This window comes from Glycine max, chromosome 18 (genome assembly GCF_000004515.6).
Source record: "Glycine max cultivar Williams 82 chromosome 18, Glycine_max_v4.0, whole genome shotgun sequence".
Classification (NCBI taxonomy): Eukaryota; Viridiplantae; Streptophyta; class Magnoliopsida; order Fabales; family Fabaceae; genus Glycine; species Glycine max.
This window is the reverse complement of record NC_038254.2, coordinates 16,251,952-16,265,742: the sequence shown is the minus strand read 5'-3', so window position 1 is coordinate 16,265,742 and position 13,791 is coordinate 16,251,952. Positions and strand designations below refer to the sequence as shown.

Here is a 13,791-nt window from a genome sequence, read left to right as displayed (position 1 = left end):
AGAGGTTCAACCTTGGCAAGATAGTCCAAGATCCAGTAGTTTGTAAAAATTGTCGCACAATTGGACACAACAGAAGGTCATGTAAAGGAAAGACATTTGCAGATAGGACCATTCCAAAAGGGGGAAATAAGGTACTTTTGTGTTGCATAAGTGCTGTAAATTTCATTTATCACATATTCTTATTATATTCACCATTCTTATCATATTTGTTTTACATATTGACAGAACTTGAAGAGACAATCACCATGTCCCACCCCTGTTGCAGCAAAGAAACAAAAAAATGGTTTAACCATAAGTCAGACCACATTTGCAGGACATCAAGGAGGTGATAGCACCAATGAAACACAACAATCATGAATCAACTAAGGGAGCAGCCAAGGAGAGATTGGGCACAACAATGTTATAGCTACTTTGTTTTCATTTTGTTTAGGCTAATTTAATTTACGAACTTGGTTCTGTCTGCATGTTTAATTCAGAGGCCTTGTAATGCACTCATTAAGTTTTTACCAGTTGTTGTAATTAAAGTCTGCACAATATCAGACAATGTTATATTTGCCTTGTTTATTGCAATGTTATATCTGCCTTTGTGTCTCTCAAGTTTATTGCAATGTCATATCTGCCATATTTTTTGCAAATATGGTGAGTTTATGGATGCCTTGTTTTCTATAGTAAGGTGGTGAGTTTATGGATGCCTTTGTGTCTAACAATTTTGTTAACAACAACAATGTACCATTAGTGGTTTTGTAAGCATCACTGTACTTGGTTTTGTTAACTTTTCCCAACCAAGGATTCACAAAACACTCTACAAGCTTATGTCAAGAACCAGATTTTACATTTAACAACCATCATTGCTTATGATTAATGCCAAAAAAATATTGTTTAACACAACTGTAATAAAGTACCTGTTTAACACCATCACTCAAGCTCAAGTCACAATAATTTATTTAATAACACTCACAACCGATAATTGTACATTCATGAATATATCATCAACATGAAAAGCTTCACAAATTTAGTCATATTCCACTAAATTCTCAACCTGATAAGCATCACAAGCTTAAATTCTCAAAATAGAGTGCCTACACAAACTTACTCATATTTCACTAAATACATATTTGAAGGCTAAATACAAAATTAATACCAAATTTGAACACCCATAAAATCTTCTTTCACTAACATACCAATTCAAAAATTCCACAATTACAATCTGCACATTACAAAGAACCAAAAAAATCACCATGACTTTCTTCCTAACTAATTACAAAATGATAACATGTTATTGGCGCCAAATTACTACCATTTGCACGGACTCAACAAACAAACCACCAACAACCAATAACATTCCCCTGGGACATTGCCAAATTACATTCCCTGCTACATTATCAAATCACAGACCTCAGATACATAATAAAGACACTAACAAGCAAACACAGACCCAAGAAACAACCAAAACAATCCCTAAAAATTTTTCCTTCATCTTCATGTCATTGATCTTGCTTTGCAAATCCTTTTCCCTCAACTTCAATTCATTAACCTTCTTCATCAATGCTACAATGATCTTCTTCTGACGAATTTTGGCAACTGGATCGTGCCACTCAAAATAATTACACCTTTTCCTACCTGTAACCTACATGCCGAAAATATCCAAAAAGAATCAACAAATAAGCTATAACACAATCCCTACGAAATTATTATTCCTTACCTTGTATAGACCACATCCATAGAAACGCCTCCCTGGATTATCCTCGGTCCACAATGTCACCAGTGGAGCCTCTACATTACAGAGACACAACAAGCGACTTCAGGCCTCGGAGGTGTACGATGAGGAACTCCTTTCCATGGCGTCGTTTATGGAGGACAACAACACCTTAACCACCACCACTAAGCAGCGACGCAGTCACGCCAATGACCCACCCACGTCGACGACGCACCCACGAAGAAGGAAACGTTGCAGAAGCTCCACACCCACGATGACGCTGAACCACAACACAAACGAACACGATGAAGCAGAAATCCAATTTAGGGTTAGGGTTTTGGTTAGCGTAAAATTTTTTTTACCACAGCTGGGTAAAAATATGCAAGCATTTTCAAGAAACCTCTCAGACGTTGACACGTGACAGTCAACGTTGTTGCTTAGCGGTCAACGTCCAATTGAGGCGTCCGGGACCAACATTGCAGGATTTTATAAAATCGGAGGACCAAATTTGTGAATTAAATTACTGGGGAACCAAATGCAAAATTAAAACTAAAGTGGGAGACCAAAAGTGCAATTTTGTCAATTAATTAATTTATTAAATAAATTTCTATTAGTCTAATAATCAGTAATTTGAACTAAAACTTGAATTAAAATATAACTAAATGTATATAATCATTTGATTGCAATAATAATAATAATAATTGCTAATCATTATAATTATTATATCAATCAATTCTAACAATCATTACAATTATTGTAATTACATAATATAAAAAATTCAATTAAATCAATTTATTTGGAAAATGTTACATGTAACTTTTTTATTTTATTTTAAAGCAATTTATTTTATAGAAATTCTAAAAAAGTCACGTGTATATTTCTTTTTTAAAAACATTTTCGTATCTATATAATGTGGAGTATAAATAGATTATTTGATAATAATAATAATAATAATAATAATAATAATAATAATAATAATAATAATAATAATAATAATAATAATGTCTAATCATATTTTTTTAAAATTTATTTTATAGAACTTCTAAAAAAGTCACTTATATATTTCCTTTTAAAAAATGTTTTTGTATGTATGTAATATAGAGTATAGATATAGATTATCGGAAGAAGAAGCCATGCTATTAGATAAATAAACATGTAAGTAGTTCTGCAGTTAAAAAAAATCTTAATATATTTTAGTCTTTCATATATACTTAATTTTTGCATATAATCCTTGATATATTTTTCCTTTGAATAAGGTCTTTAATATTTGAAAACTTTTATTCTAGATCCCCGTCATTAGTTGGAATCCATTATTTGTTTATGCGGTCGTTAATCGAAGATGTAGACATGTGACGTGTGATGTCACGTGTAATCTTTGTATGAGTATGATTACATGTATGATTTTTAAAAAAATAAAATAAAAATGACATCGTATTATTTTTGTATTTTTTAAAGTGTTTTATCTTTTAAAATGATGGTTAAGGTTTTTTCTTTTTCTTTTCCTTATTTTTTTCCTTCATCTTCCTCACATCCCACCGCTGTGCCACTGGTGGTGTTTCATTTTTTTCCGGTGGCGGGACTAAATGAAAACAAGTTGGATGAAAGAATAGATATGAACCAACAAAATCTTAACATCAAAACATCAAACCACAAAATCGAAAAAACAAAAATATCGATTTAAACATATCTCCACAAAAAAACCCAAAATCCCCCCAAAAAACATCAAACCACAACAATAGTAAAAACAAATCTGAATATGAAAGCAAGAAAAGTAAAATCAATTTTGTTTGATAGGCTTCATTGGGTTTCATGGCTGGGTTCGCAGTTGGATTTCATGGGGGGGGGGGGGGGGGGGGGGGTATCACGATGGGGTTTGCAGTAAGTTCATGGTGGGGCTCGTTGGGTTTCGCAACAATGGTGGCGGTGGAGATCATGGTCGTTGGGTTTCATGACGAGGTTGCGGTTGAGATCATAGTGGGGTTTGCGATGACTTATTGTTGGTTTCCAAGTAGGTTTCACGGTTGGGGTTGGTTGGTGGGCTTCACATTGGGGATTGTTGTGGTTCATGGAGTTGCATGGCAGTGCCATTGATGGTGAAAATGGAGAGCAGGTGGTGTCACCGCCATTAGCTCTTGGTGGTGGTGCTTGACTGCAGGTTTGATAGGAAGGTTTAGAGTGGGGTTGTGATTGGGGTTGTTGTGGTTTTGAGGGTGGTGGTGATGACTTTGTTGGTGATGGTGAAGAAGAGGGTGGTGGAAGAAAGGGATTGGAAGAGGAGGAGGAAGATGAACTTGTGCTTGTGTTTACATGACGCCGTTTTTACTTTTTTATTTTTTTTTTAAAATTTCTTATGTATAATCTCACTCAGACAAAGATTACACGTGACACCACACGTCCCTTGTCTACGTGTCCAGATAACGGATTTCGACAAACGACAGAGATCTCAAACAAAAATTTTTAAATATTAGAAATCTGATTTGGAGGAAAAAAATTTCAGGGACCAAATGTAAAAATCGAGTATATATCATGGATAAAAACATATTTAAGAAAAAAAACATGTAAGTAATTCTTAAAAAACCAATAGAAACTTATTAAAAAAATAGAAACTTGTAGCATGAAAAAAATTATGAAGCAAGTAGTTTTGATATTAAGAGTAGTGTTCGAAAATGTAAATCATTTGAGTTGATTGTTTGTTTAATTAATAATATAAATTCTTAACAGATTAATGTTTTGTGTTACAAAACTTTCTAGTGATAAATAGTAAAAATAGAGATAATTACGTTAACTTTGACATATTTTATACTAATCAATTAGTTAATTTTTAATTTTAATAATCGATAAAAATACAAACTTCTATTTAATAATCTTTTATAGTTTTAATTTGAGAAACTAGTTATATATTTTCTATTTCATAACTAATTTTTGATAATTTATAATTTAATAAATATTCAATATAATAATTAAGTAATATAAAAAAATTTACAATATGTATGAAAAATAACTTGTAGATGGAATATAAAAGAGGAAATCAAATACTAACTAACAGGATAATTTAACTCTATATATATATATTTTAAAAAATATAAATAAGCGTTAAATAATAATAAAGTTACATATTACAAAAAATAATTTATTTTTATATTTATATATTTAATAATAAAATATCATATATGATCTTATATATTAATTAATATATTATATAAAATTTTAGTATAATCTATTTTTAAATATTTATTGTAAATCTAATTAGTTTTGTAATTCAGTCAAGCTAAATTGCTAACTTAACAAGTGTAGACAAATTTCAGCCGGTGTATGTGAAAGTAAAAATCAAATCCATCCAATCTTAATATATATAAATCCACTTATATATAAGAAATTTGTTTATTCCAAAACCTCCACATTAATTTAAGCCTACCATATTGAATTTGTAACCCTAACCTTTTGATTCTCATCCAATCATTCCTTAAATGTAAGTTACTACTCATAACTTCTTTATTCTCTTTCCCTTCTTTTTATCCATCTATATATAAGAGTTCATGACTTTAACTATTTTTTATTCATCCATTAACGGGTATCTTTGTATTAAGGTTTATATATATATATATATATATATATATATATATATATATATATATATATATATATATATATATATATATATATATATTATTTTTTCTGTTCATCTTATTCATGGTTTATGAATTTCTAATATTAGTTTCAATGTTTTATTTGTTCTGATACTTTAAATTAGAATTATACTATATGAAAAGTATGGCATCAAATTGATAAAATTTAATTAGTTTTACATTCTTACTTTTTTATGCCACTTATAACTTACTTCTTATCTATTGTTTTCATTTTCTTTTTACACATTACTTTTTGCAGTTCCAATAGGAGACAAAACTTTGAAGCTGTGATAGTGGAGCATCTAAAAATAGAATTTGTAACATTAGTTTTAATATTTTATTTATTCTCATACTTAGAGAAATAAAATTATATTCTCTAAAAGATCTGACAAAAAAATTGATAAAATTAAATTGGTTTCATATTTCTATTTTTTATATTACCTATAAGTTTCTTTTTATCAAAGTTTAAAATAAAGTAACCACGTGGAAACACTAGTTTCAATAAATTGATTTAACCGCTCCTTAAAAATATATTTACTAATTAAAAATAGTTGAACTATACTGAATTCTTCTAAAAATAACCTAACCATCAATTCTAAAATTATACCTGTGCATTTTTTAAATAATGTACCCATGTTATTACAAATTTAAAATCAACATATATTATTTTATTAGTGAGTGTAAGGGGAACCAAAGGACTATATGTGAATTGTGCAACTACTACAAGAGGAAGATCTGTGGGTGCGACATTCCCAGGTATTTTCTGGGTAGAAAACCTTTACAACTTGAGGATTTTTTTTCCGAAAAATACAGAAAAAAATTACATATTCAAACATACAACCCTCCCTGTTATTTACCAAAACATACAATTTTACTGTGCATATTATAAATTTGGGTTGGGGATCCGAATTTACAATGTGTTTTTTTTTTTTTATAAAAAATCCATTGAGAATTCAGGTTCCTCCAATCCAAATTCTCAACGTGATTTATTTTAAGAAAAAATATTTTTTAAAGATTTAAAAATAATATAAATAAAATAAATCAATAAAATTAAAAAATATTATGATATCATTTTTTAGTTAGTATGTAGGTAATTAAATAAATTACAAATTATAAACTTAAGGCAATTCAACATGTTCTAAATTTTTTTGAAGTTCAATCTTTGTTCCCTTGCGGTTTTATGTCCTTATATACATTAATTAACAAATGAGAAAATTAATTAATAATCTTAAAATAAATTAAAAAATGAAAAATGATTTAAAAAAATTAAATTGATTAAAAACATAGTGAATAAATAATTACTATATCTCAATTATATAATACTTATGAGTTAAAACATACACTAGGATAATTGAGATGGAAGCCAAATTACTAAAATTAGAATAACAAAATATACTAACAAATGCAATTAAATTACGAAAATAACGAAACTAATAATAATTTGAATGATATTATGTAGAAGACATATCTTCTTCCATTATTTATATTTTTTTAAAAATAATTTTCTTAAAAATAAAAGAAATAACCTTGAGAATTCAGGTTGAATGACCTAAATTCTCAACCGGTCTTTGGAAAATAAATTTGAAAAAATACAGTGTAAATTTGGGAATCTTTTTTTAACCGCATTAAAGAGCTTATAGCAAAAGCGGGCCAAATTCAGTCCTACGCTGTGTGCACGCTGTGCATCCGAATGTATGAAAATGCTTTTCCTTTTCTTTTTTCAAAGCATTCATTAAGAGGGATTTTCTGATTTTCTTTCTTTGACCTGTTGTTTTGTTAAACTGTTGATTGATAGATTGGATTCTTGAACCCCCAACTGAAGCTGAATCAGTTGAATCAAATAGAGATTGGAAGAACAATGATCTAGGATTGAACTGATTCATTAAAAACAGCAATAATAATTCACAACAGAAAAAAAAAGCAATAATAATTCACAGAAAATGCATTCTTCACATAAGAGATTCAACCTTTGCAAAATTCTTCAATGCATCATCAACCAATTTTTGTAAAAGAACTCAATGTGCCAAAGTATCACATATATGACATGTTCTCAATGTAGATTGTAGAGATATTAGCCAATGAAAACAAAAAATCTATTCAGATGAGGTTGTCGACTTTAAAAAAAGCTTATTTTTCAAAATTTTCTCAGCTGCCAGCTTCACATCAGGATTTGCTTCAGCAGGATAACCCAGTAGACAGTAGTTATAAAGATAATGGATGTCACAGTAGACATCCTTCCCAGGCACCTAGTGTGATATCAATTGTTGTTCACTGAGTTGGTTAACAGTGTACCTGTTTCTGCCCACCTGATTTATGGTACAGTTGTCTATAATGACATCTTCGAGTGACGAAAGAAGATAATCAAATAATGCTTCTCTCCCTGGCATGTTACTAGCAGGTTCCTTGATCAATTTTGGACAGTGATTTATCTTTCTCATCTTGGCTTTTCTTCAGTGTATTGCAAATTAGGTAAGCAGCATTCTCCAAAATGTTTGGAAAGTATATTGTGGATGTTATTTCATCCAAAGCGGTATTGAAATAAGTGTAGGTTACATGTTCCTCCTAGCTAAACCATTAACCGTGTCCTGCTCATTTTTACTGCACATTTCACTACTTAAATAAGATTAAATTTTATTAATTTCTTTGGTAACAACGGTTTTTGAAGATAAATGCAGCCTTCTTCCCTATTGTCACTTCTGGATATCCAGCAAATGCATTGTGACCCCACAAAGGATCATTTCTGGTTCAGGTTTTACTTTTCTAAACCTTGATCATTGTATTTTTTTGTTTTACTCTTTTTATTTTTTCCTGTGAGGTTGTAAAGATTATTGTGTGAAGGTAGAGGAATTTTTGTTTGAACGTGTTTAGAGCAGGACTAGCAATCATGAAAGATACCTGTAGTTAAATAAAAAGAAAAGTGAGGTTGAGGGTCTTACGAGTTAGGACTCACTTGAGTGGCACTAGCACCAATTCATTAGTAGTGAAGAACACCTTTTCTCTTGACCATTTGTTGTTAATGGAGATAAATGAAGGGAAAATAATATCTTTCGTTGAGGGATATGGTAATCAGGGGAAGTCTAAATTGATTATGGAGTTGTTGTCATGCCTGGCTTGATTGACGTGTATATATCTTATTCTTTATTTTGTCACTGTTGTGTAGATGTTGTTTTGTAATAATAGCTTTGTGTATGCAAGAATTTATTAGAGAGTAGGAACGGTAAACTAGAAGAGTCGATTATCAACTCCAGCTAGGCATGAATATGCAACTTTGTTATTAATCCTGCAAATAAAATGGTTTGAAAAAAATATTGTACTCATTGGTTGCACATGCATAGTCTGAGTATCAATTGTAAATTGTGATATTTTAATCCTATGTTTATCATATTTTGGCTGCATATCTGAATTAATTTTTTGATGATGTTTATTTGAACTAGTGCATACTGATGTGCTCTTGAGATTGGTTTGATTCAAAGTGACGCGTGTTTGCTATCCAATATACCTAATCACCATATTATTATTATTATTATTATTATTATTATTATTATTATTATTATATATAACATTGCAGGGTGTTATGGTTACTAATCGGGTGCTGCAAATATATGATATAGCTGAATCAGAGTTATAAGATGTAGCTTCTATGGGGAATTTACTGAGTGCAATGGTCAGATATTGCCTCAGAACAATATGTGGCTCTTGGGATTTTACTTGTGGATGTAAAGGGTACAGGGTCATGAATTGGTATACTTAGCATGGTAGTTAGTAGATATGGCTTTATTTTTTGGTGCTGTTTTGGCCTCCTTTTTTGCTCTGGTTGTAACAGGATAGTTTTTGTTAACATACTGTTATGGCATACACATGGCACTGTTTTGCCCTTCATGCTTATTCAAAGAATTACATATCAATAGAGCTGAAGTGACCAACCACAAATGAGTTAGCTCTGTCAAGAGGCTTCAAACTGTTACAAGTGAAAAGTAGTTCTCAAGTGGCGATCCATCTGATTAATTTTGGTTCAAGAAATTAGTGATCGTGGTTCTAAGGCATCCCACACAGTCAGGAAAAATATTGTCAAAGAAGTTAATGTTGCTGTATGGTGATAGTCTTAGAATTTTTTTTATTTTCTTTCAACCTTTTTAAGCACACCCTATTGGCGGATGATGCATTTGTTACTCACATTAGTTAGCTTCCCTTTCTATAGATTAGAGGATGCATTACACTTGGGTCATTGGTACATTTTGAAAGATTAAATTTCTTGCACAGATGAAAAACATGGAGTGGAAGTTGAAAAGAGAGAGGAGATTTTTAGTGTTGATGAAGTTAGTGTGTAGGTTGTTATCTATACGTTAGTAATAAAACAACGACCGGTTGTTCCACGTGTCAGCGCTATCCATTTTTCCCAATTTTTTATTTCTTCCTGACATGTGTTAGCTTCCTCAATCTTCCATCAGCAAAGGCGCAAAGCTTCCCGCTGCTTCTTCCTTCCACTCTTTCCATTTCCAAATTTCAAAAATTTTTAAATTCAAATTCAAAAATCGCAGTCTATGGTTCGGCTAGGTTCCAGGCTATGCCCATTCTATAGTCCGCTTTTCATTTTCTTCCACCACGTGTCAGCGCTTCCCTCACCTCCCATGCAACCTCTCCATGTTCTGCTTCCTCTGCTTCTTCGTTCCACGATTTTCCGATTTCAGATTTCAAATTTCAAATTCAAATTCAAAAGCACAGGCTATGTGGGTAGGTTCCAGTCTATGTTGATTCTGTCATGTTGCCGAGCTATTCTCACACCAGGCTATCAAACAGTGTGCAATAGCTTTCGATTTCATACAAATGTGAGTAGATTCCTTCTAATTATTTCATTTGTTGCGTTTCCAGAAAAAATCCGTGTCACTAGCTTCCTCTGCATTCCAATTGCATGTTTTGCAACCTAACCGTGATCTTGCATTTTCATTCTCTGGTGTACAGAGGTTGTCACTTGTGTTGATTAAAGCTCACTTCACTTGGTAAGGTTATTTGTATATATCTTCTCACCTGCTTCTTTTGTTGCATCTGATTTGTCTCAACATATACTATTCAATTTTCCATGCAAGTGCTTCTTCGTCTAGGGGAGTTATCAAAAGCTGCATCTGAACTCATCATTTGCTGTAAAAAGACCTTTTCAACTTCTGATCTTCCTGAGTCCTCAGGAAAAGATGATGTGAAGGTTGATGATGCCCCTGAATTGATGGACGTTCTTTAATGATCCAGTTGCAACAAGTGCAAATGATGATGAATTAAGTTCAATTTCAGGCTACAAGTGAGTTTGTCTATCATGAAATGAAACTGATTGTTTTACATGTTGTTTTATAAATTCTGTGCAATCTCTATCGCTTATTCATTAGGTTGTCGTTTTCAAAAAATTATTTGATGACAATTTTTATGCTCCTACTTGATGTGCATTGTATATTAGAGAAAAGCTTTCATTTCTTTCAATTGCTGCGTTACAGTTAAATATGCCTTCACAAGTGTATAAAATAAAGAAATCACACGGAAACTAATCTTAAGATAATTAGGAAACAAATCATGAGATAATAAGGAAATATGGGATCCAATTGTAACATCCCATTTTTTCTTAAACTAATTTGAAAATGATTGTTATTTATAAATAAATAGAGTTTTAGAAAAAATGATGAGATTTTTATAATTAAATAAATAAGGAAAAATAAATTTATTAATTAAAATAATGGTTTGAGAGAAAATAAAAAAGATATTTTATTTATTCATTTTATAGGGAATAAAATAGAATTTCTTTTTATAAAATAATAAAAATAAATAAATAGAGTAAATGATAGGTTGTGAATACCTAGCTATAAATAGGGAGATGTTAGGTCAGGTTTCCTACCTACGCCTCATTTTCCTCTCAATTTCGTTTTCTATTTTTTCCTCCCAAAACTCTCTCTTTTTCCCGCATACACTCAGATCTGTCTTAATAAAACGACGATATCAGACTTGTTAACCGTTAGATCGTTGTGACATTTCTGCACCAGGTTCAAAACTCAATTTCGAGAATTCTCATCGTTGAAAATTACGAAAAAATTTCGGAGCTAAGAGAAATATCTTTCACATTGTAGCTTCTCCTTTTCTACAGAGATCCAAAACCTGTCCCAGTAAAACTACGATCCCAGAATTATTAGTCGTTGGATCATCATGAAATTTGGGCACCAGATTCGCGATTCATTTCTCACATCTTCACCGTTGGGATTTTTAAATTAATTTGTGGAGAGGAAGAAATATGCATCACACACAGATAGTGGAATGAAGACTTCAATCTCTTGTCTTTCTCTCAAACGCTTGGAAACCCGATCAGAGCAACCAGAGAAAAAGATTGAGAAATAACAAGAAATTGCTAGATATGTCGCTATCACTGTCGGAATACACACGTGAGCCTGCTTAGAGGTAAGGGATGCATTTATCGCAATTGAGGTTAAAATGAACATGTGTAGGGATCTTTAGAGGATTACATTTGAGTTTATTTTGGGATGTTTATTGAATTATAATTTTTCCTTTACGATCATAAATACAATATTGTTGTATTTTACGTACCAATTGATGTTCTGATGGAAATTGATTGATAAACTTGAGTGCTCTTGATGTTTTTGTGTTTTGACCTATGATTTTGATTCATTGATTTTAATATGATTGTGAAAAATTGTTTCAGGGATTTTACTTCTCATGATAAACCTTTTGTATAAATTGTTATATTGAGATTATGAAATTGTGATTCCAATTGTGAGTATGTGATAAATTGAACTTGTTATGAAAGGTGAAATTCATGTGTATTAAAATGTGTGTATTGAGTTGTGAACTATGAACTGCACAATCATACAATTGTAAGACCCTTTAAGAACGACGACTATTGTGATGAGATCCATTGTGGGAATTCGACGAGTTTAATAACAAGCGCAACGAGTTAAAATGATTTTGAAAACAATTGAATATTTGTGTGTATTACATGTTTATAGGTAAAGTGTATATGATTCATAAGGTGTGATAACATATTACTTAGGGATTATACCATTGTGATTGAGACCAAATATATGTGATAAATTGAGTATGTATTGACTCGTAATATATATGTGCATTGAGATGTTGTGTGCATTGAGTTGTGAGCTATGAATTGTACAATCACATGACTATAAAATCCTTTAACGGCGACGAGCTAATACTAAATCCCTTTAAGGGCGACAAGTTAATGCTAAGATCCTTTAAAGGCGACGAGTTAATGCACGATGAGTATTGTGATGGGAACCACTATGGGGACCCGACGAGTTTAATCACAAGCGCGATGAGATAAAACCATTTTGAGAACAATTGAGGAGTCGTGTGTTTTGTATAGTTCATAGATAGAGCCTGTGTGCTAAAATGTTTTTTGGGTTGGACCTGAATCAGGAGGGAAAGACCCTGACAGACTCTTCGGAGTGTAGGCCTTGGGGTTAAATACACCTGGTTTGAGTGCTCCTTTAAGCCTATATTGATCTCATATGGTTGGAGCATTCTCGCAAAATAGCATGATCTTGACTGGTCTCCCTATGATTTTACCAAGTGAGAGTGACCTGACTTACTAGTGTGTGGTTTGTCTTGTCATGCACTCCTAGATGCCCGACGAGGTTTTTCACTAACATGGTACCACATTGCATATAAGATTGAGTCTTAGTGTATCTGTTGCATAACACTTGTATATTGATTGATATTGATTAATTTAGTGATATTGTGTTTTGATCATTGAGTACGTGAATATTGTGAAAATGAATGAGATGTGTGGTGTTGTGATGTGATGTTGCGCGACAAAGTGGTGAAATAACGTGAGCTATGCTTAAGTAAGTTGTATTTTGTTTATATGATATTTATACCTTCTTATTGTCTTATTTCTCTCTACTAGTTAGGAATGTGATAACTCACTCCCCGTGTGCTATTTGTGTTTGGATCCGGTGATGATCTCGAACTTTGTGTTCGTGGGAGTAGATGGTTAGGTGAATGACTATGAAGAACCTCATGCCAGAAGACACGGGAACACAATACTTTGATAGGATGTGACATTGGAGTATAGGTTTCTGTATTAATTGATGAAGTCTTAGACGACCTTGTTTTGAGCCGAGATGATTTATTATTTATTTGTACAAGTTTTATTATGATGTTAGAAAAGTGAATGTGATCCTTTTACCCTTTTGCAAGGCTTGTATTTAAATGTGTTTTAAAAACTTTTAATTAATTCTGATTTCCTATTCCTTTTATTATTAGTACATATATGTGAGGGGTAGAGGGCGTCACACCAATCCTTGGAGATAATACGGAAACTAATCTTAAGATTTTAATATATAAGTGAGATAATATTGTATATTGTTTATATGCAGTTATGACATATTTGCCTCAACAAAATGGATAAGCAAATGTGTCAACTTTGATAGTTATGACATATTGTATATTGTTCATATGCGG

At 31.7% G+C, this 13,791-nt stretch overlaps 1 long non-coding RNA gene across 1 annotated transcript; it reads left to right on the top strand.

The window, feature by feature from the left end:
• The first annotated feature begins 9,235 nt into the window (after positions 1-9,235).
• Positions 9,236-13,509, top strand: LOC102669048 (uncharacterized). The gene is made up of 5 exons (XR_001386050.3): positions 9,236-10,148; positions 10,282-10,319; positions 10,407-10,612; positions 11,343-11,751; positions 13,318-13,509. It is a non-coding gene; the product is annotated as an uncharacterized lncRNA (long non-coding RNA).
• The last annotated feature ends 282 nt before the right edge of the window (positions 13,510-13,791 follow it).